The 19742-nt window shown below is 46.7% G+C and overlaps 1 protein-coding gene across 8 annotated transcripts in view; it reads left to right on the top strand.

The window, feature by feature from the left end:
• Positions 1-19742, top strand: part of RNF144A (ring finger protein 144A) — a 112122-nt gene that overhangs the window by 16816 nt on the left and 75564 nt on the right. The gene's annotated exons all lie outside the window — the stretch shown is intronic.

Genomic DNA, 19742 nt, shown 5'->3' with positions numbered 1-19742 from the left:
CTGTGTTCACACATCTTCTAGCAACAGTATTTAAAAATGCGTTGTTTGCATGTATGGTTTTGCTATAATAGTTAGAGTGGCAGCTCTCTGATAATTCTAGGGGCTCAAAACATATATTTCTTCCCCTTTTAATTCTGTTATTGACTTAGCCCCATAGAGTGAAATCCTGTTCTATTTTGCTGTATCTAAGCAATGTAAAGTTATTTTCCACAATCAAAAAGTTGTAACAATTCGTTCTTCTTATGAAGTATGTGGGTTTTACGTAACAAGTTGGGAGTTTTAGTGAGGAAACTGCTCTTTCAGATAAACTGTAAAATATTGTTTGTTTGCAGAGTTCTTAGAAAATTTCATTACTGAAAAGCAATATTGTAATGAAAATGAAAACATTTCAATTTTGAAAATATTCTTGTTTTTTCCATTTCTCTTACTCCCATCAGAAGAGGAGGAGAATAAAAAAGAGATGGAGGAAAAAAATTAAACAATGAAATGGAAGTTTGGAATGGAAAACAAACTTTTCATTTTTGTTTTTACTGTTTTTTGTTAAACAAGACATTTAACACACAACCAAAAGAAAATCAGTTTGTGACATTTCCCATGAAAATTACAATGTTAGCTAGCCAATTTAAACTAAGGATTTTGGATAATGATTCTTTTTAATAGCGGTGTAACAGCGTCAAATATTATCAGTTTCACAACTATTCTATAGTCTCTGGGGGTGAGGCTGGCAGCCAGGGAGCCCCCTGTTATCCCTCACTGCTGCCTCTGATACTGAGGCAGCAGTGTGGGGCAGCAGCAGCCCCTGTCTATGGACAGCCCGAGCTCCCCACAGGCAGGAACTGCACTTGTTTCCCGTGGATCACCCTCTGTCTGGTGAGCCTGGGCCCTCCATGGATGGGCTGCTCCATGGCAGCCTCTCCTGCCCCCCTCCACATTGCTGCCTTTGTGGGAGGCAGCAATGGGGGGGGAGGGGATTCATCTCAGTGGAACCAGTACGCGAGGCGAGCCGGCTTAAAAACTGGCTCCTTGCGCATATCAGCTCCTGCCAGCCCCTCTCCTGTGCTTCTGCCTTTGATAGAGAGGCAGCAGCAGGGAGAGGGGAAGACCTGCTCACGTGAGCCAATACATGTAGGGAATTGGCTTGAAAGCCAGCTTCCCACATATACTAGCTCCTGTCTGTCACCCTCTGTGCTGCAGCCTCTCTGTCAGAGCCAGCAGCATGGAGGTGGGGTGGGAGCAGGCGGCTCTGTGGATCCGGGGCTCATGGGGAACCAGCGTAAGAGCCATCTAACCATGGACACCGGCTTCCACCTCCACTGCCTCTGCTACAGAGTAAGCAAGAGCGGGGAGGAGTGCATGTAATCAATAAGATTAATCAGTAAGCCTGGGTTTATCGGTTAATCATGTATTTGACTACACGTTGATATCACTAATTGGATGTATAAGATGAGCTGGATAGCCAGTAAGGAGAATTAAGTTTAAATTAGGGATCTGATTTGCAGCAAATATGTTTGTTGACTAAAGTTGCACTAGAGCTGTAGCACTGCATTATAGATATTCGCTGCAGCAATAGAGGGATTTTCTGTCACTGTTATAAATCCACCCCTTTGAGAAGAGGTAGCTTGGTCGCTGGAAGAATTCTTCTATCAAATACTTTTTTCTTAGTGTAACAAAGTACATGAGCTTTCCAGACATAACAGTTTAGTGAAGGCAAGACACTAGTTAAACCATGAGGTAAATTCACTGAGGTCAACACTAGGGCTACGTCTACATTGGCATCCCTTTCCGGAAAAGGGATGCTAATGAAACGAGTCGGAATTGCAAATCCGCGGGGGATTTAAATATGAATCAAATGAAGGATATTCATGAAGCAAATGACGAATATGCAGATATGTTGTTTTTGGTCCTCCCAAAGCCCCCAGGGCCAGCTTTAGCAGAGTTTTTGATACGGCCACCCACAACATTCTTACCAGCAAGTTAAGGGAATATGTATGGGAAAAATGAACTGTAATCCAATAAAACTCTGCATAACCACATCGTGTATTGAAAAGGGGCTCATTTATTTTCAGAAAGCTGACACCATCTTTGGAATTTTTTATCCATATTCTCATTCCGGATGGTGAATGCACCAGGTTCTATCCATTCTGACACATTGTAGTGCCTTTAAACCTCACTGTCAGCAGTGGGGATATTTAAAAGGCACTGCTTTTACATTTTTATTCAGGATCTGCGTGCGCCCTGAACTGTCCCGCTCCCTGCTGGCTGATTCTCTCCCCCCTTTACCCCCCTGCCCCGGCCTGGGCCAGCCCTGCTGTCCCCACCTGCAGATTCTCTCCTGATCTCTCCTGGCAAGCCCTGCTTCCATCGGCCGGTTCCCCAGCCAGCCCTGTGATCTCCACCAGCCAGCCTCACTGCTCCCGTCCCCCCAGCCAGCCTCGCTTCTGCTGGCTGGTTCCCCTTCCTATCTCCCCCAGGCAGCTCCACTGCCCTGACCCTGCTTCCCAGCGGCCCATATCCAAACCTCCCTCCCCCCTCCACAGCCAGCAATAAGAGCTCACCTGGTAACCCTCACTATGCCTCTGCCGGGAGCCTGAAACATACGGCTGCATCTGCCCAGCCTAGCTGAGGGCTTGGGGAAACCGGCGCTGCACGGGCAGCCCGGGAGCCCGGAACACCCTGGCAGCCATGCTGAGGCCCAGTATTGTTTTCCTGCGGCCCGGTACCGGGCCGCGGCCCATAGTTTGGGAAATGCTGATCTAGGATACATCATCAAGGGTCTGAATAGAAAGAAAATATGGTACATAGATGATCAGAGGGTTATCTTGAGAGATACACATACTAGATTGAAATGTAGCATGCATAGTTCAATCTTTAATATGCAAAGCATTAAACAATAATTGGATGGAAAGAAGGTAGATATTGGCATCTAGTTTCCCCATCTGGGTACCTGCAAAAAACAAGAACCCTCCACTCTAGTAATATGACATTTAGAGTGCATCTACACAGTACCCTAAAATCAAAATAAGATATGCAATTTGCGCTATGCAAATTGCATGTCTTATTTCGTTTCTGTTTTGAAATAGCATGGAACAAGGGCTACAGGGATGCCAAAATAGCGTGCCCGTGATTTTGAAATATTTTTTGAAGTAATGGGCAGCTTGTTAAGACACAGGGTAGCTATTTCAGGACACTTCTGGTATCCTGAAATAGCCACATAGTGTAGACGTACTTAGATGTTAATATCACTCTTCTTGTTCCCAAAAAGTGAGTCTATTATGGAAAATAAAGCCATCAACTATGAATGAAACCTTGGAAGTCAGTTAAATTACCATATATACAATAGAACTTCAAAGATATACTCCGTCAGAGTTATAGACTGACAGATCAACTGCTATCCTCCCTCTTTTGGTAGTGTTGTGTATCCTCACCAGTAGTGTTTCTCCCAGCAAAAGAGAGGTAGTGTTGGGGGTTGAGCAACAGGGTTCTCAACTCTATGCAATTCTTTGCCTGGAGCCTGGCAGCCACGTAAGGCTTCTTACCTGCAGCAGGGAGAGCAGGGAGATTCATGCCCAGAGTCCTGTTGATTGCTCTGCTCCTAGCAGGAGTTAGGAACCTAGGTGGCAGCCCACATCTGGTAAGCAATCCAGTTCCACTTGGAGCAGAGACAACCAACAGCCAAGCTAGGGATAAGACCGCCAACAGCCAAAGTAAGAAATGCAGTGTTACACAGGCACTCCGCTCCACTACATAAACCCTATATCTCCCATGGAACTGGAGTTCTTTTCAGTGTAGTAGGGCACTTACAGTTTTGCTTCCTCTAATGTATTTGATGTCATTATGTCAGCTGCCTTCTGGGGACCTAACTCTGTCGTGTAGACCATGCATTTGATATACAACAGTGCACTTAAATTTAAATTTCTACCTCTGAAATTTACTTCCTTTTACTAAAAATTAACATCTCATTGAAATGAATAGGAATAGATTGTATTGTTGGGTTTTTTGTTCCAGTCTGTTTGCAAACAAAGGAGAAAGAGCATCGGTTTACTGTTTGTTCATAGTAAGCTTTTCTCACAATCATAAGGCTATCAGTTTACTTTTTTTTTTTTTTTTGTAAATAAATGTTTAAATCAATATTCATTCAGGCCAGGTAAATGCCTGATTTGCGAGAGGGTGTCATGTATGTATCTGAATAGTGTGGTCCAGGGTCTGTGTGAGGGGGCATTTCTATTCCATTATGAGGGAACTCTGAAAAATTACCAGGAGAGTTGTTGTAAAAACCACTTTTTTCACCTCTTTTTTCCTGTGGGAAGAGGGAGTGTAGAGGCACAGTGACCATTGTTGGCACAAGCTTCTCCCTTTTGGGGAGCAGAAAGAGCAACAGCCTAGTACTGGAATGGGGGCAGTGTCAGAAATGGGGATAAAAGATCATAGAGCTGGAAGAGACCTCAGGAGGTCATCAAGTCCAGCCCCCTGCCCAAGGCAGGACCAATCCCAACTAAATCAACACAGCCAGGGATTTGTCAAGCTGAGACTTAAAAACCTCTAGGGATGGAGATTCCACCACCTCTCTAAGTAACCCATTCCAGTGCTTCACCACCCTCCTAGTGAAATAGTTTTTCCTAATATCCAACCTAGAGCTCTCCCAGGGAAGCTATTGTGCACCTGATGCGTGACTTTTGATGAGGACAGAGAAGGGTTTGATCAGTGGTTCCCAAACTTTTTGGCATCACGCCCCTCTTTTTGATTTTTGAAAAACCCTCATGCTCCCCCTCCCCCCCCCAATAGCAGCAAAACTTGTTGAGCAAAAAAAGGAACTGAACAGGGCAGCAAAACTTGATGGGGGGGGGGGGGGAGGATGCTGGGTTGCCTTGCACCCTCCTGGAATTTCTTCATGCCCTCCAGTTTGGAAACCCATGGGTTAGATGCTCCCACATGCTTACCAATCCCTCCATTGATTGGTCTCCTTACGTGCTGCCGCATCAGGATGTGTTTATAGAAGAAATATAGTTCTTGTCCTTGTGTGTTCATATGTATGGAGATTCTGTACACACTCTGCTCTCTGAAATGGATTGTCACCATGAATATATTATGCTTAAAAGAAGCACATGGATTCTTTTTCAGGGGATAAGGCAATATGCCGCATTTATTGACAATATAACAAAGTAGTGCGTGTGCGCGGACAGCCCTACCCCAACACTCCCACCCCCACCTCCACCCCGGCCGATGAAATAATTATTGGCCAGATAGGTCAGGTCGGAGCTGGGTTTATGTCAATGTAGACTGATGCCCCTCTTGGTCTTAGCAGGACAGAACCTGAAGAACCATACAAGACACCTCGTCTTTTATAGGATTTTCCTTCCATGCAAGTCTATGCATTTTGCTTTGTCAGGCCATAGTTAGTCATTCAGTATCACAAAGTCATTTCAGTCTTCCTATGACATATGCTTATTGGGAAGAAGTTGTTCTCACAGTCATCTGATATCAGTATGCTGACGACCTCTCGAAGGTGTTGTCTTTCCAGCAAAAGTTGTGATTGGTTCCGTATCAAGGGGTGCTTGCCTCTAAGCTTCAGGGTTCGTCAGTCTGCCCAGGTAGTCTGCATCTTCTGAGTTCTTTCACGTAGTTAATTATTTGGTGCTTCTGAGTCTTCAGCATCCCCCCCGACCATTGAGCAGGCAGTGGCCTTCACGCTTACCTATCCTAAAAAATTCTCTCTCTCTCATTCACATAAACCACTATATTTACAGAATTGCAGCCTGGAACAAAGGGGTACTTCTAAGTCACTTTAACAAAGTTACAACATCTTTCAACATTTAAACTTCTTTCTATCTACTATAAGGCCTTATCTAACACTGACATCACTATGTATTACAATATTCCAACCCTTCACTAACATCAAACAGAGCTGTAGCTAAGACGACAAAGCTGCCTGGCCCTGTGTGAGGCCTACATCTTGGATTTAAGTTTAATCCAAACCTTTGCAATAACATACATATATTATAACTGACTTATTAGTTACAAAATTCCAGTGCTACAAATATGGTTCTCTGTCTTATTTCAGCATGTCTTATGAATCTTCCTCTCCAACTTCTAGCTTGAGGATTAAGTTTACGAGCCACGCTCATGTAATTTACCACATTTGATCTTCTCCATCATTAAATCAGTTCTTCTCTCTCCCAAGCAAAATTGGTTCTGATGTCCTCCTCACATTCGCACACCCCCAGGTACTACATCCTGGATTCTCTTCTCATCCCCAGGTGATGCATCAGTATTGGGCTCCTTTCCCCTCTCTCCCTCCCTCATTAATTCTGGATTTTCATCTATCCTGTCTCATCCCAAATTCACGGAAAGCATTGGGGAGTGTGGCTTTCCCTCCAGCACCGGAGTCACCCCTAGGAACTGTTCTGCATCTTTACACCGAATGAGTCCTGAGGTGCTTAGCTCTTCTCTTGCAGCCTCTTTCACCATGTTCTCATCAGGAGGCCACTTTAACTGTTACTTACAAATTAATAAATGGTCAAGTTTAAGGTCTAAGTCCTTATTGTTAAGGCACTTTTTGGCCTTGGGCACCTGATATCTGAAATATTGTTTAAAGCTCTGGGGGGGAAACAGTGGTTTATAAACTCTGTTCTATTAGACCTAGTGGAACGTTCTACCAAAAGGATAAAGGTCAGCAGTATGGAGGACTGAGTTTACAGTGTAGGATGGTCACAGTGTGGAATGAACAGCCCTGGAATTATGAAACATCTCAAACCTAATGACCTTCTGTAACAAATACAAGGCATGTATCTTGACCCTGCCGACTTCAATGTAAATACAGAGCAGCATGCATATTTTTTAAAAAAGCTCTCCAAACATGATCCTGCCAAAACAAAAAATTCCACTGCGTTCACAGCTCTCCTGAAGAGAGGATGAGAGAACAAACCACGTGACAGATGTGTAGTCTTACTGTTGTTTAATACAATGCTGGAAGGTGCCAGTAACACCATTTACTATAGCTAAACAATATTTATAAGCTTTTGATCAATAATACTGACAAACTGGCTAAACCCCAGAGTACCTAAATACATATTGGTTGGCTCCAACTTTGTCAGGCAGATGTGGAGCAGCTTCTGTCTGTGGGGAGCTCAAACCCCCATAGACAGTGGCTGTTTCATAGCAGCCTCCCTGCCTCCCACCGCTGCTGCCTCTGATACAGAGGTGGGGGGAGTAATGCAAGAAGTTGACAAAAACTTAGGCTTCTCAGTTGGTCTTCAGTTAATCATCTAGTCGACTACTCGTTGACACCCCTACCTGATCCCAATTAACTGTTTTATATCACTTCAGCCCAAACATTAAATTAGAGAACGCTAGTATTTTGAAGGGGCACTACGAATTTAATATAACACTTCATTGTTCTCATTATCAGGCTTGACAAACCTTGGCGAGAGCTATTCGCCAGCCCCACACTGCGCATGTGCCAGACCAGCACTGCACGTGTCTGAAGCTCCGGTGAATGGGGCGCACGGAGCAACCGGCTGAAATCTACTCACCACGGGCGAGTAGATTCAGCGGTTTGTCAAGCCCTGCTCATTATCGTTTTTTTTTGGGGGGGGGTCACATACTTTGAGCCTGTTGCCCAGGGTAATATTTGAGCTCAATTTAAAACCACAGTTTATCAAAATGAAATATGAGCATCTATGCCTATAGATTCTGTGTTGATAAGTTCAGTATAATAGCCTATATAGATAAGAATAGCCTCTCCTCTCTCTTTAATTAATAAATCCTAAGGTCTCCCTATCCCTAGAAATTCTGGGCCCTTCCTCCTCCCACATTCTGGATTTCTTCCACATACAGTAAGTCAATCCCTGTAGCACATCATTCCAGTGCTTTAATGCTCTTGCCACTGCTGCTCCTTCATCACTGTCCTGGGCACTAGCAGGTCCTTCGCCTCATGACTGCTCCTCCTCCTTCCTAATGGGGAACTCTGCTGTTTACTCCACTTCTGGAAAATCAGTAACCACTCTGTCCCTCCCTCCCTGTTTTAATGTAGTTAAAGAATTTGAACCTCTTTGCCTTTAAATTTCCTCACCCTCTTCAGGGAAGAAGCCCGTGACTACTCAGTCTGTTCACTCAGGCCCAATTTTTTTTTCTCATTCTCTATGAGCTGATGACAGGATTCTGTTGATCTGTTCTGGTTTTTCTTTGGGGATAGCAAAGAAGAAATTGGGGAACATTTTGCAGTGAGATGTTTCCTCTCCAGTGCTTTTGTTTCATTACAGTCTGGGAAAATCACAGTTCTTTGTCAGAATTTTCCAGATATGTAAATACTAAAGGAGACATGTTTTCTACCATAGTACTTGGAAGGCTTCTAATGTGAATACCTATTTCCTCCTCTTCTGGGTGGGACAGACAAGTGGAGTTCTGGGATCATTTCAGAAATAAATTATACTTTGTGGTAAACATGGTATAGATTCTCTTCATAGCCCTAAATAGCAGTATTTCAAATTCAGTTACTATTAATAGTCTCCTAGATTGCTAGGTGGAATAAAATCCGCCAGGAAAAAGCAGTCAGATTCAGTCTTTTGCTAGAAATGACCCAAACCAACCTACAAATGCTAATTTAAGTAGCAAAATGTAATTTGGATTGTTTAATGTACAAACTCTAGAGTAAATGCTCTTGAAAACCAGATTCTAATTTCAACTTTCAGATGGTAAGTCAGACCAGCATGACTACAGTTTCACTGCCATGTTTATATTAAGAAAATGGTGGTCAATAAAGTAAATAGTAGAGAGCAATAATTAGAGTTTACCAGAAAAGTTTATTTCTCAATACAGTGGATATTCTTTAAATAGGAGCTGATTTTGTTTTGCCACATGACTGGGATCGGGCTCCAGAGGATGGCCTCATACGTGATCTTCCAAAAAGTTGAAGACAAGGCAGGATTCCATGGTTTAGGATTTGATTTGGGAAATCAAACTTGGAAAGATTCCTGTTAACAGTCTCTTTAACATGTACAATATCTTAAGAAGCCTCTTTTGAATAGAGGCTTTGAATAATAACATTCTCCATTAACGTTTTTATAGAGCTACTTTATATTGTTTGATTCTTTCAGTCAGGCAATGCTGAGTGGCATGGTGACTCATATTTATTTATGTCCTACAAAATAAATAAAATCTGGGACTCAAAATTGTTTAAATCAGTAATGTTTTAGTGATCTTCCCTTACATAATAATTAAGATAGGAGCAGTCTGTGTGATAGAAAATAAAATTTCCAGTGTTATTGTTAAAATTGGTTTCACTATACTATAATATTATTTATATTGCAGTAGTGCCAAGAGGCTGGGGACCATTTGTGCCAGCTGCTGTACAAACATATAACTGGAAGGCCATCCCTGTCCAGATGAGCTTACAGTCTAAGCCCAAGACCAGAGGCAGTAGATGGATATGAGAAAAAGATTGGGGAATGTGGTGGAGGTGCATGGGAGAGAACTTGTGAATAGTGACAGTCATGAACAGTGTAATAAGCAGCCAGAGTATATTGGCTTAATTGTCAAGTGTTCCTTGTGCATTGTAGCACAGTAGGCTTTAAGATGATGTTTAAAGGAGGATAATACAGTGGCTTTATGGAACTTTATGGGCAGCTTCTTCCATGCATGTGGGGTGGTATGGGAAGTAGGGATGTAAGGGAGTAGTCGACTATTTGCTTCTTCCCCTTTGCTGCCTCTGTGTCAGATGCTGGGGGTGGGAGAGCAGGAGCTGGTGCCGGGGGGAGTTGGCTTAAAAGCCAGTTCCCCCCAGCAGCATCTCCACAGTGCAGGGGAGGGGAAGTAGAGTAGGCAGAGCTTCAGCTGTCCCCGAGCCAGCTCGAGCTGGGACTGTTCAGTCCTTGCTCGTGCCAGTCTTGGGAGCTAGCCCCACTGGGGCTCTTACTACATTTAAAATGCAGGGCCGCAGCGATCCAGAAGCCAGCATGAGCCAGGACTGCTTGGTCCTGGCTTGCACTGCTCCCAGGAGCTAACCCTCCCGCAGCTCTGCAATTTAAATGTACAGGTTGAACTGCTGAAATCCTAGACTCTCTGGTCTGGCAGGACCGTGGATGTTGCTGGGTCAGAGAGCCCCGAAACTGAGGAGTGCGAACTGGCTGGGAGCCCCATCCCCAGGGAGTCCTGGCTGGGTGGGGCAGTAGTGGGACAGCTAGTGGCAAAAGCAGGGCAGCCGGCAAGCCCTGTCCCGGGGTCCCCAGCGGAGCACAGCATACATGGGACAGCTGATTCGCCCCATTCCCAGAGATTCCTGGTCGAGCAGGGGAGAAGCAAGGCCACAGTGGCTGGGGAATGCTGTCCCCAGGGAGCCCCAGCAGGCCAGAGCCCAAGTCCAAGCCCTTCAGGCTGGAACCCAGTGACAGTGAGTCTGGAGCGGAGCCAGTCGCAGGGAGGGGGAGCATTGTATAAAGCTTCTGGCGGGGAACCTCTCCTGATCCAGCAAATTCCCTCATTTGGGACAGATCAGGTCCCCAGGGTGCTGTACAAGGGAGGTCCAACCTGTAGTAGGAGCCGGGCTGCTGCCTGTCTGCCTTGCTACTACTACATTTAAACTGCAGAGCCACAGTTGGGGTATCCTGTGCCGCCCCTTGTCAAGTAATCAGTGGAAATTCCATATACTATTTGATTAACTAATTAATCGTAACTTAACATCCCTAATGGGAAGATGCACAATGGTACTTAGTGCTTTAAGTTTGGGTACTTAATTTTTGTGTAGCAAATCAAATGGCTAAATCTGGCAGAGACAGTTTCTTGATCTCAAATCAAAACACACTTTAAAATCAGATGATGATGACCCAAACAAGCATGATGGGGCTTTACATTGGAAAAGTTCTTTTAACAAAATCCTTTCATTTTACAAGAGAAATTCCTGAATTCCTGTAGGATGTGAATTCATTCCAGATAAGCTAATTCAAGAATATGCTTTAACTATGGCAATCTGCAGCACAACACAACTTCATTTCTGCATAACAGTGTTTCTGATTTTTGTGGGAATTCGATTCCTGTCATTCAGACTTCAGAAGTGAGTTGGATCATGTAATTAAACCTTTTAAGAGTTACTTTATAATACCAGTCCCCTTGCCATCCACAGCAACAATGCAATGTCCCCATAGCATATAGTGGACATGCACGATATGTAAAAATGATCCAGCTTGATCAAGATGGTTCTAGTAAACACTTTTTTTTGAAAGTGTGACCGCGGTGCACTGGAGGTGATCCAAAGGACGCACACTCTACATAGATTAACAGACAGGTTATTAGACAGGCTATTAGCCCGGATGGGTAGGAATGGTGTCCTTAGCCTCTGTTTGTCTGGAAATGGATGACAGGAGAGGGATCACATGATAATTACCTGTTGTGTTCACTCCTTCTGTGTTATCTGGCATTGCCCACTGTCGACAGACAGAATACTGGGCTGGATGGACCTTTGGTCTGACCCAGTATGGCCGTTCTTATGTTTAAGATTATGGGCATGAGACTTAAACTCCCCTAAAAATATTTTCCTCCTAATGCTAGAGTAAGTCTCATCAGACCTGAAATTAATGGCAACACAGCTGAACTTTTAGCTTCCTTGCTGGAAAACTGCTAAAGATGAGTCATGAGTAAGCACATGCAGACTATCTCTCTGCTTAGCATGCTCCATATCAATAAGTAGATTGAGCATTAAAACCTGCTGAGGATTCTGTTTCTAGACCCTGTCTACTTAGAATACCTGCCTCCTCTGTAAGGGTTTGTCTACACTACAAAGTTAATTCGAACTAACAGACGTTAGTTCGAATTAACTTTGATAGGCGCTACACATGCAAACTGCTAGTTCGAACTTAATTCGAACTAGCGATGTGCTTAATTCGAACTAGGTAAACCTCATTCTACGAGGACTAACGCCTAGTTCGAATTAACTAGTTTGAATTAAGGGCTGTGTAGCCACTTAATTCGAACTAGTGGGAGGCTAGCCCTCCGCAGCTTTCCCTGGTGGCCACTCTGGGCACCACCAGGGAAACTCTTCTGCCCCACTCCCGGCCCCGGAGCCCTTAAAGGGGCACGGGCTGGCTACGGTGCCCGTGCCAGGTGCAAGCCTGCCAGCACCCAGCCAGCAGACTCTGCACCTCGCACGGCTCGAGCTGGCCACCCGCTGCCACCCAGCCCTCCGCCTCTTCCCGGAACCAGGCTGGCGGCTCCCAGGAGCCTGCCCAGGTCCGCAAGAGGCAGGCGCCCGCCTGGTCTAGTGCGGACGTCGTGGACCTCATCCACGACCTCCGCATTAGGCACAGGAAAGTGGCCTTCTAGGGTAGGATAGCTGCAAGCCTGGCCACCCAGGAGCAGGTTGGCATGAAAATCAAGGTGGTCCACTGAGACCCCTGACCCTGAGCGCTGAGCTTAGAATGGCCGTACTGGGTCAGACCAAAGGTCCATCTAGCCCAGTAGCCTGTCTGCCGACAGCGGCCAACACTAGGTACCCTAGGGGGGATGGACCGAAGACAGTGACCAAGCCATTTGTCTCGTGCCGTCCATCTCCAGCCTTCCACAAACAGAGGCCAGGGAAACCATTCCTACCCTCTGGCTAATCCCACTCCATGACTTTATCTCACTTCTCTTTAAACTCTGTTCTAGTTCTAGCCTTCACAGCCTCCTGCAGCAAGGAGTTCCACAGGTTGACTATTTGCTTTGTGAAGAAAAACTTTCTGTTGTTAGTTTGAAGCCTGCTACCCATTCATTTCATTTGGTGTCCTTTAGTCCTTCTATTATGGGAACTAATGAAGAACTTTTCTTTATGCATCCTCTCCACTCATGATTTTATAGACCTCTATCATATCCCCCCTGAGTCTCCTCTTTTCTAAGCTGAGAAGTCCCAGTCTCTTTAGCCTCTCTTCATATGGGACCTGTTCCAAACCCCTCATCATTGTAGTTGCCCTCCCCTCTCCCACCTCCTTTTCCCAGTCTCCTCGAGTTTTGCTCAATAAAGAGAGTTTCTATTTTTGAACACACGTGTTCTTTATTTTGTACATCAGGAAGGGGGGCTAGGGAGGGATAAATGGAAGGAGGTGAGGGAGGAATGGGGTACGAGCCCCCGATGGAGAGGACTGGGCTGGCTCTGCGGGCTCCTCGGGGTGGAAACTCTCCTGAAGCCCCTTGATTGACCTCCTCCCCCCCCCTCCGGATGGCAGCCTGCGGCAAGTGCAGCCGGGCTGATGGCCGAGTGCTGTTATGTGCCGAGTGTGGGCACTCAGGGCAATCCAAGCCAGGACTGCTTTGCAAGCGGGGAACCCCCGAGAACTGTCTGTCCGGGGTGGGGGTCGGGTCCCTTTAAGCACAGCCCTCGGCTAGCCTGAGGCAGCAACTCCACGCTCTAAGTCCTAATCTGATGCCCTGCCGGCACTGCTTCCGGCCATCCTTAACCTCAGTTCAGGGTCCACTCAAGGTCAAAATGCTAATTCGAACTAGTTTTTAAGTCTAGATGCGCTAATTCGAATTAGCTAAGTTAGTTCGAATTAGTGCTGTAGTGTAGACATACCCTAAGAGTGTAAGGATTTAGAAAACTGCACTTGTGGGTAGAACCACAAACCAGAACATGGCTAATCTAACTGCCTATGCTAGTATGCCTCATAGAGTGCAACTATCTGAACAGGACTTCGAAAGCCTACTTTTTAACCTGCATTTATGCTCAATGCTTAGATACTACAGGCTTGTCAGTTGCAGTAGATTCCCATCATTTAAGCAGTCTGCCCCTTAGTTAATTATACGTGTGTATCTAGTAGGTTTGTAAAAAATTTTCAGTCAGTTACAGGATTAGTGGTTTTTAAAATTCAGTCTGTTACATGGTTAAACACTCCGTAGGCTATTGGCAGTTTTACAGGATCTTTCGGAAAAGGGTTTATTTTTCAAAAGATCCGCATCTAGACTGCCTTTTTTCAAAAAAGTGGCTGCCATGTTTATGCTAATGAAGCACGGGATATTTAAATCACCACTTCATTAGCAATTTCGACGTGCCTAATCTACCTCTCTGTCAGCAGAGAGGTGTAGTCTAGATACAGCCTTAGATCCCTACTGTGGAGGCAGTGTGAGAGGGGAGGAGGAGGATATGTCTATATTGATGGTGTAGGGAGGGTATGGGTAGTGGAACTCCTCAATGAAAAGCAGGCAGTATCCATGTGCTGAATGTAGCTACTTGCCAGAGTGAATGTCTCTGATAGGGCAAGGGGGATGAAGAGGAGAAAAGCTCTGGTGGAGGGAAGGTGGCAGGAGCTACTAGAGCTTTTCCCTGTTGCATCTCCTCTCTGAGTCTTTCTTTGTGATGAAGAAATACTCTGGCAATGAGATACTACTCTGCATACTAAAAATAGCAGTGTAGATGGAGAAGGCACTGTTTTGGCATGTAGAGAGCCATGTTGAGTACCTACCCTAGGGGTTTAGGGTGTCTTACTTCTATAGAGTGTGTGTAATATATGTAATCTACATGTTGCTGTAAAAAAAGGGCAGTGTAGCTGTATTGTGTGTTAGCGTGTAAGTAAGTGATAGTCTTCTGTTAACCTCTAATCTCTTTCTGATAACTGTCGTATGTTGTAGGAGAGTATGCAAGAGAATACTTCACATTTCTGGAAGTTTGTCATTTTAAGCACCTTTTTATAACTTATTTTATACTATTGATGTTTTCATTAATAGATTATTCAATATTTTTTATTTTGTTTGAATAACTCAAAAGTCAAATATTTCAGAATATTAATAGCAGAAGAAAGAAAACAACCTCCTTCATCTCCAGAAAGGAACTAACTTATGTTGCCCCATGGCAATCCTTGCCAAAAAGAGACATAGGCAAGACAAACCACATATAAATGCACAACAGCCAATTGTGGATGGAGTTATGATTTTGTCAGTGAGAGAAAACAAGCTGTACTTTAACCACAGGAACATCTGCTTTTATTATGCTTAATTGGTAATGGAAAACCAAATGAAACTGAAAGTAGCAACACCAAAGGCCAAACCCAGCTCCCACTGATTTTAATAGAATTGGAATCCTAATTGCAAAGCAGTATAACATAGGTGGTTCCCATTATATGTAGGATTTATAATTTGATTCCATGGATCATAGCACCCCCACTATAAAAATTATTTCAGTGCCCTTGCAGTGTAACGGAGAGTCCCACATAACTAGGCTTCAATTTGGTGAATCTCTCCAAAGTAATCTTTTTATAGTGTCTGTCTTCTCCCTTGCTGATGTTTATAAGATCTTTTGAGCTGGAGGGACCAGAAAGACGAAAGAACGATGCCTCAGAATGTGCTTTGGCTCATTCTTTCTCCTCTTGCTTCCCTTTCAGTGCACATGCCCATGTTCGATTGTTGCTTCTTCATGTTCAGTCTTGCTACCTCGACACTATGTAGATACCTTCTTCATGGTGTCATAGTTCAGGGCAACTGCATTAGGGATGTTAAATTGAGGTTATTTTAGTAATTGAGTAGTCAATGGAATGTTTATTGTCTACTTGATAGGAGAAGGCAGCCTCACTCAGTCCTGGCTCATGCCGGGACCAAACCCCATTGTGGCATTGCAATTTAAAAGGCAGTAGGAGCTGGGCAGCCTGCCCCCCGGCTCTTACTATATTTTAAATTGTAGAGCCACAGTGGGGTTTGGTTCCTGACCCGGCACTAGCAGGAACTGAGCCAGGCTGCCTGCCTGTCCAGCTCCTAAATTTAGTAGGAGCCAGGCAGGCAGTCTAGCACAGTCCCTGCTCACAGTAGGTCAGAGACCAAACCCCAGTGTGACTCTGCAATTTAAAACACAGTAAGGAGTGGGGGGAGGCTGCCTGGTTCCTACTGCCTTTTAATTTGCAGAGCCTTTAATATAGAGGCAGCGAGGCATGGGGGAAGAATACCAGTAGTTGACTAATTGACTACTCTCTTACATCCCTTAACTGCACCTGTAACAGGAGCACCCACTCTTAACCTTCTAGCCTCCTCATTGTTGCCTTTCTTGAGTGGAGAACTGCATTGCTCTCCCTTGTGACCAGAGTATTTCCCAGATGAACAGTTCTCTGCCTTCACTGTGTTATTCCCAGCAAAAGACAGCCTGCCTAAGCAGACTTTGCTTTTCCTCTCAAAGATGGTACACAGTGTAATCGTGCCAAATATGTTATCACATTGTTTCTTCTAAGCAAGCGAATTTTACTTCTAACATAAAAGTGGTACAGAGAAGACCTATTAAAAATGCCTACTAATAAACTTAGCAGAAATTATTCATCTTGAACCCTCCATTGCCACAAGGGCTCTGATCTATGTCAGTCCTTCCAGCCCTTCTTGAAGAATTGGGCTCTCTTTAGATTGGAGATTCTGTCCTTTTCTGATCAAGCAAGAAAGCCCTAGGCCAGTGTTTCCCAATTGGTGCTCTGGGGAACCCTGGGGTTCCACGAAGCAAAACGAGGGGTTCTGCGAGGAGCCGGCACTCCCCCGGCCCTCTGAAAGAGAGAGAGCCAGCTAGCCAGCAGAGGCATGAGCGGTGAGTCATATGGGCTCGTGGTGCCCATGCTCCACCAATATTTGGAGCCGGAGCAGGCCCCAGCCCTCCTGCGTGTCCTCCCATCCCAGCCGCAGAGTGTCTCACCCCCGTCCCATCCCTGCCATGCACAACCTTCACTGAGCTCCCCCTTGCTGGCTGCTGCTGCCCTGCGTGGCGTGCTCAAACTGGTGGGCAGGAGACGCTCGGGCGTGATGTAACATCGCAGCCCGGGATTTTAAAACTGCTGGATGCTGCATTGCGTTGCACAGCTGAGTTGCGGGTTTGGAGTCCAGGGATGGAGCACAGACTCCAGCCCCGCAAAGTGGAAGGCAGAAGGAAAGGGAAGGGCTGGGAGAGGAAGGGGCTTGTGCGGAGGGGAAGGGGAGAGGGGGAAGAGTGGAAGGCACCAAAAGGACAGGGTAGAGGAGAGACAAATGCCGACAATGAAGAAAAAGGCAGGAGGGGAGGTGTCAGTGGGAGGGGGACAGGGTGATGCTGGGAGGGGAGAGGGTAAGGGCTTTGGGAGCTAGAGGGGGAAGGGGGAGGTGCTGGGAGAAGGCTTGAAAGAAGGGGTGGGCATGAGGAAGGCCAGGATGGAGCAAGTCATGGGTGAGGGCACAGAGGCATGAGGGGAACAGGAGCAGAGGGAGGTGAGGGGGTGGGCATCAGGGAAAAAGAGAGCAAAGGGGGGAGTCGGGGCAGTGAGGGAGGAGGGTGCAGGAGTAAGAGGAGGTGCAAGTGCCAGGGGGCTCTGGGGGTGAAGCAAAAGGGCAGACATCTGCAGGGGAGGGACCACCACCAGAGGAGAGACACAGGGCAGGTTTTTAGAGGGAGGTGTTAGAAGAGGGGATGAAGAGGGGTAGCTCACGTGATCAAATTGGGGCTACTGGAGGAGTGGGCACAGGGAGGAGAGAAGGGCTGGTGGACAGGGGCAGGTCTCAGGAAGGCTGAGGGCAGTGAGAAGAACAGGAGTCAGGACAGCAGAGGAGGGTGAGGAGTTGGGAGGCAGCAGGCACCAGGGGAGCTGATGGAACAAGGGGAGGAGACATGTCAGCAGAGAGAAAAAGTAAATGTTAAAAAATATTAATAACTTGGGTGCCACAGAGGCACATCCAAATAAGCCAAATGAACTCAGTACTGGCGCACAACACAAAATTTGTTTTGCTCATGTGAGGAAACTCTTAGGCTATGTCTACACTGGTGGTTGCTTGCACAAGAACATCTATGGCAGTGTGGACGCTCTCTTGCCCAAGAAAGTGCACAAGAAATGAATGTTGCCTGTCCACACTACCCTTTTGCGTAAGAACAACTGCGCAAAATGGCTTATTCCTGAGCAGGAGCATCATAGCTCTTGTGCAAGAAGCCCTGATTTCATACATGAGAACATCAGTGTACTTGCGCAAGAACACACGGCCAGTGTAGACAGGAAGCAAGTTTTTGCCCAAGAGTGGCCGCTTTGGCGCAAGATCACACCAGTGTAGACACAGCCAGGGGGAGGGAGGCAGGGGCAGGGAATCAGCGTTGGTTCTGCTTGTCTGCATGGTTTGAGGGAAGGTGCAGGGAAATTGAGCTCAGCTGGGTTGCAGAGTGGGGAGGTCCAGGGAGCTGAGCTGGGCTGCAGGGTGTGTATGTGTGGAGCTCAGTTTGGCTGCAGGAGGAGGGAGGTGCTGGGAACTGAGGCTAGACTCAAGGGGAGGGAGGCGCAGGGAATCAGCGCTTGGCTCAGCAGTTTTGTGGGACTTGGGGGAGTGCAGGGAAACAAGGCTCAGCTGTGCTGTGGGGAAGGCATGCAGAGAACCAGTGCAGGGCTCAGCTGGACTGAGCTGGATGGGGGAGGGCATATGGAACAGACTGGGAGCTCAGCTGGGCTGTGAGGGGCTGCAAGGAACTGGTGAGGCACTCCCTTGGATTGTGGGGGGATGGTTTTGGGGGAGGTGCAGGGAACCAGCAGGGGTGGGCAGCTCAGTTGGGTTGCAGGGTACAGAGGTGCAAAGAAGCCTAGTGGGGAGGGGGAAACCAAGAGCCCAGAAATGACCTTCCCCGGTCCAAAAATCCCTCATCTGGGACCAGTCAGGTCCAGAGGGTGCCAGATCAGGGTAGGAGTTGGACCTCCCACCCAAGTCCCCTCCTTCGTAGCCAGACACCCTACCCCCAATCTGCTCCTGCTCCCTCCCCCTGGCCAGACACCCTACATCCAGCCTGCTTCTGCACCCTACCTACCACCCAGACCTTGCCCCCTTCCGCCTCCCCACCTCCCTCCCAGATCCTGCACCCCATTCCTATCCCGCTCCTTGGCAGCCCTGCCATCTACCCTAGCACCTAGCACCACCCTGGCCCTGACCCCAGCACCCCACCACCTGAGCCAGCATCCTTCCACCCAGCAGCATCCTCGCCCCAGCCCCCACTTCCACTCTGTCCCCTGCCCCCACCAGCACATTTGGGACCACATTAGTGAGGCTTGGGGGGTTTTGGAGGGTTGTTGTTGTTGTTGGTTTTTTTTTTTTCCATCTCACTTGTGTGGCCCCAACTGACTTTTCTGAGGGTCAGTGACCCTTGACTCAAAACAGTTTCCTCACCGCTCTCATAAATAAAGACAATGCTAAAACCTTTTGAGTTTGACATTTTATTTAAAAATGAAGCCTGGCCACAACGCCAAACCCCCATCTCACTGCAGCATCATCACACTCCTGCAGCACCTGACCCCAAATCTGAGCCTATCATACACTGGAACCCCCTGTCCTGAGCCTCTTACATCCCCAAACCCTCAGTCTTTTGCCACAACACTCCTGCACCAGCCACACATCACAAGTCTGTGTCCTGAGCCCATCATACTCACAACCTTCTTGCCCCGAGTCCCTCACATCCACAAGCCCGTGGCTTGCTCAGCACCCCAGCCTTCCACCTGAGCTCAAAACTCCTGAGCCTGGAATCCCCTCCCCAAGCCAACATCCCCTTCTGCATCCAAATTCCCTCCCAGAGCTTGTACTTCTCACCCCTTCCCACACACAAATCCCTCATTCCCACCCCACTCCTCATATCTCAACCTAGTGAGAGTGTACAAGGGCTGGGGATAGCATGTGATGGAGAGCAGGGGAACAGAGTGGATGAGACCTCCAAAGGAAGGGGGGTGGGAGGTCTTGGGGAAGGAATGTGATTTTTCATGCATTGGTGGGGAATTTCATGAATTGGTGGGTCCCTCTCCCTCCCTCCCCCCTTTTTTTGGGGGGGGGGC

This window comes from Pelodiscus sinensis, chromosome 3 (assembly GCF_049634645.1).
Source record: "Pelodiscus sinensis isolate JC-2024 chromosome 3, ASM4963464v1, whole genome shotgun sequence".
Lineage (NCBI taxonomy): Eukaryota > Metazoa > Chordata > Testudines > Trionychidae > Pelodiscus > Pelodiscus sinensis.
Note: the sequence above shows the minus strand (reverse complement) of the source record. Positions and strands in the feature narration are given on the sequence as shown.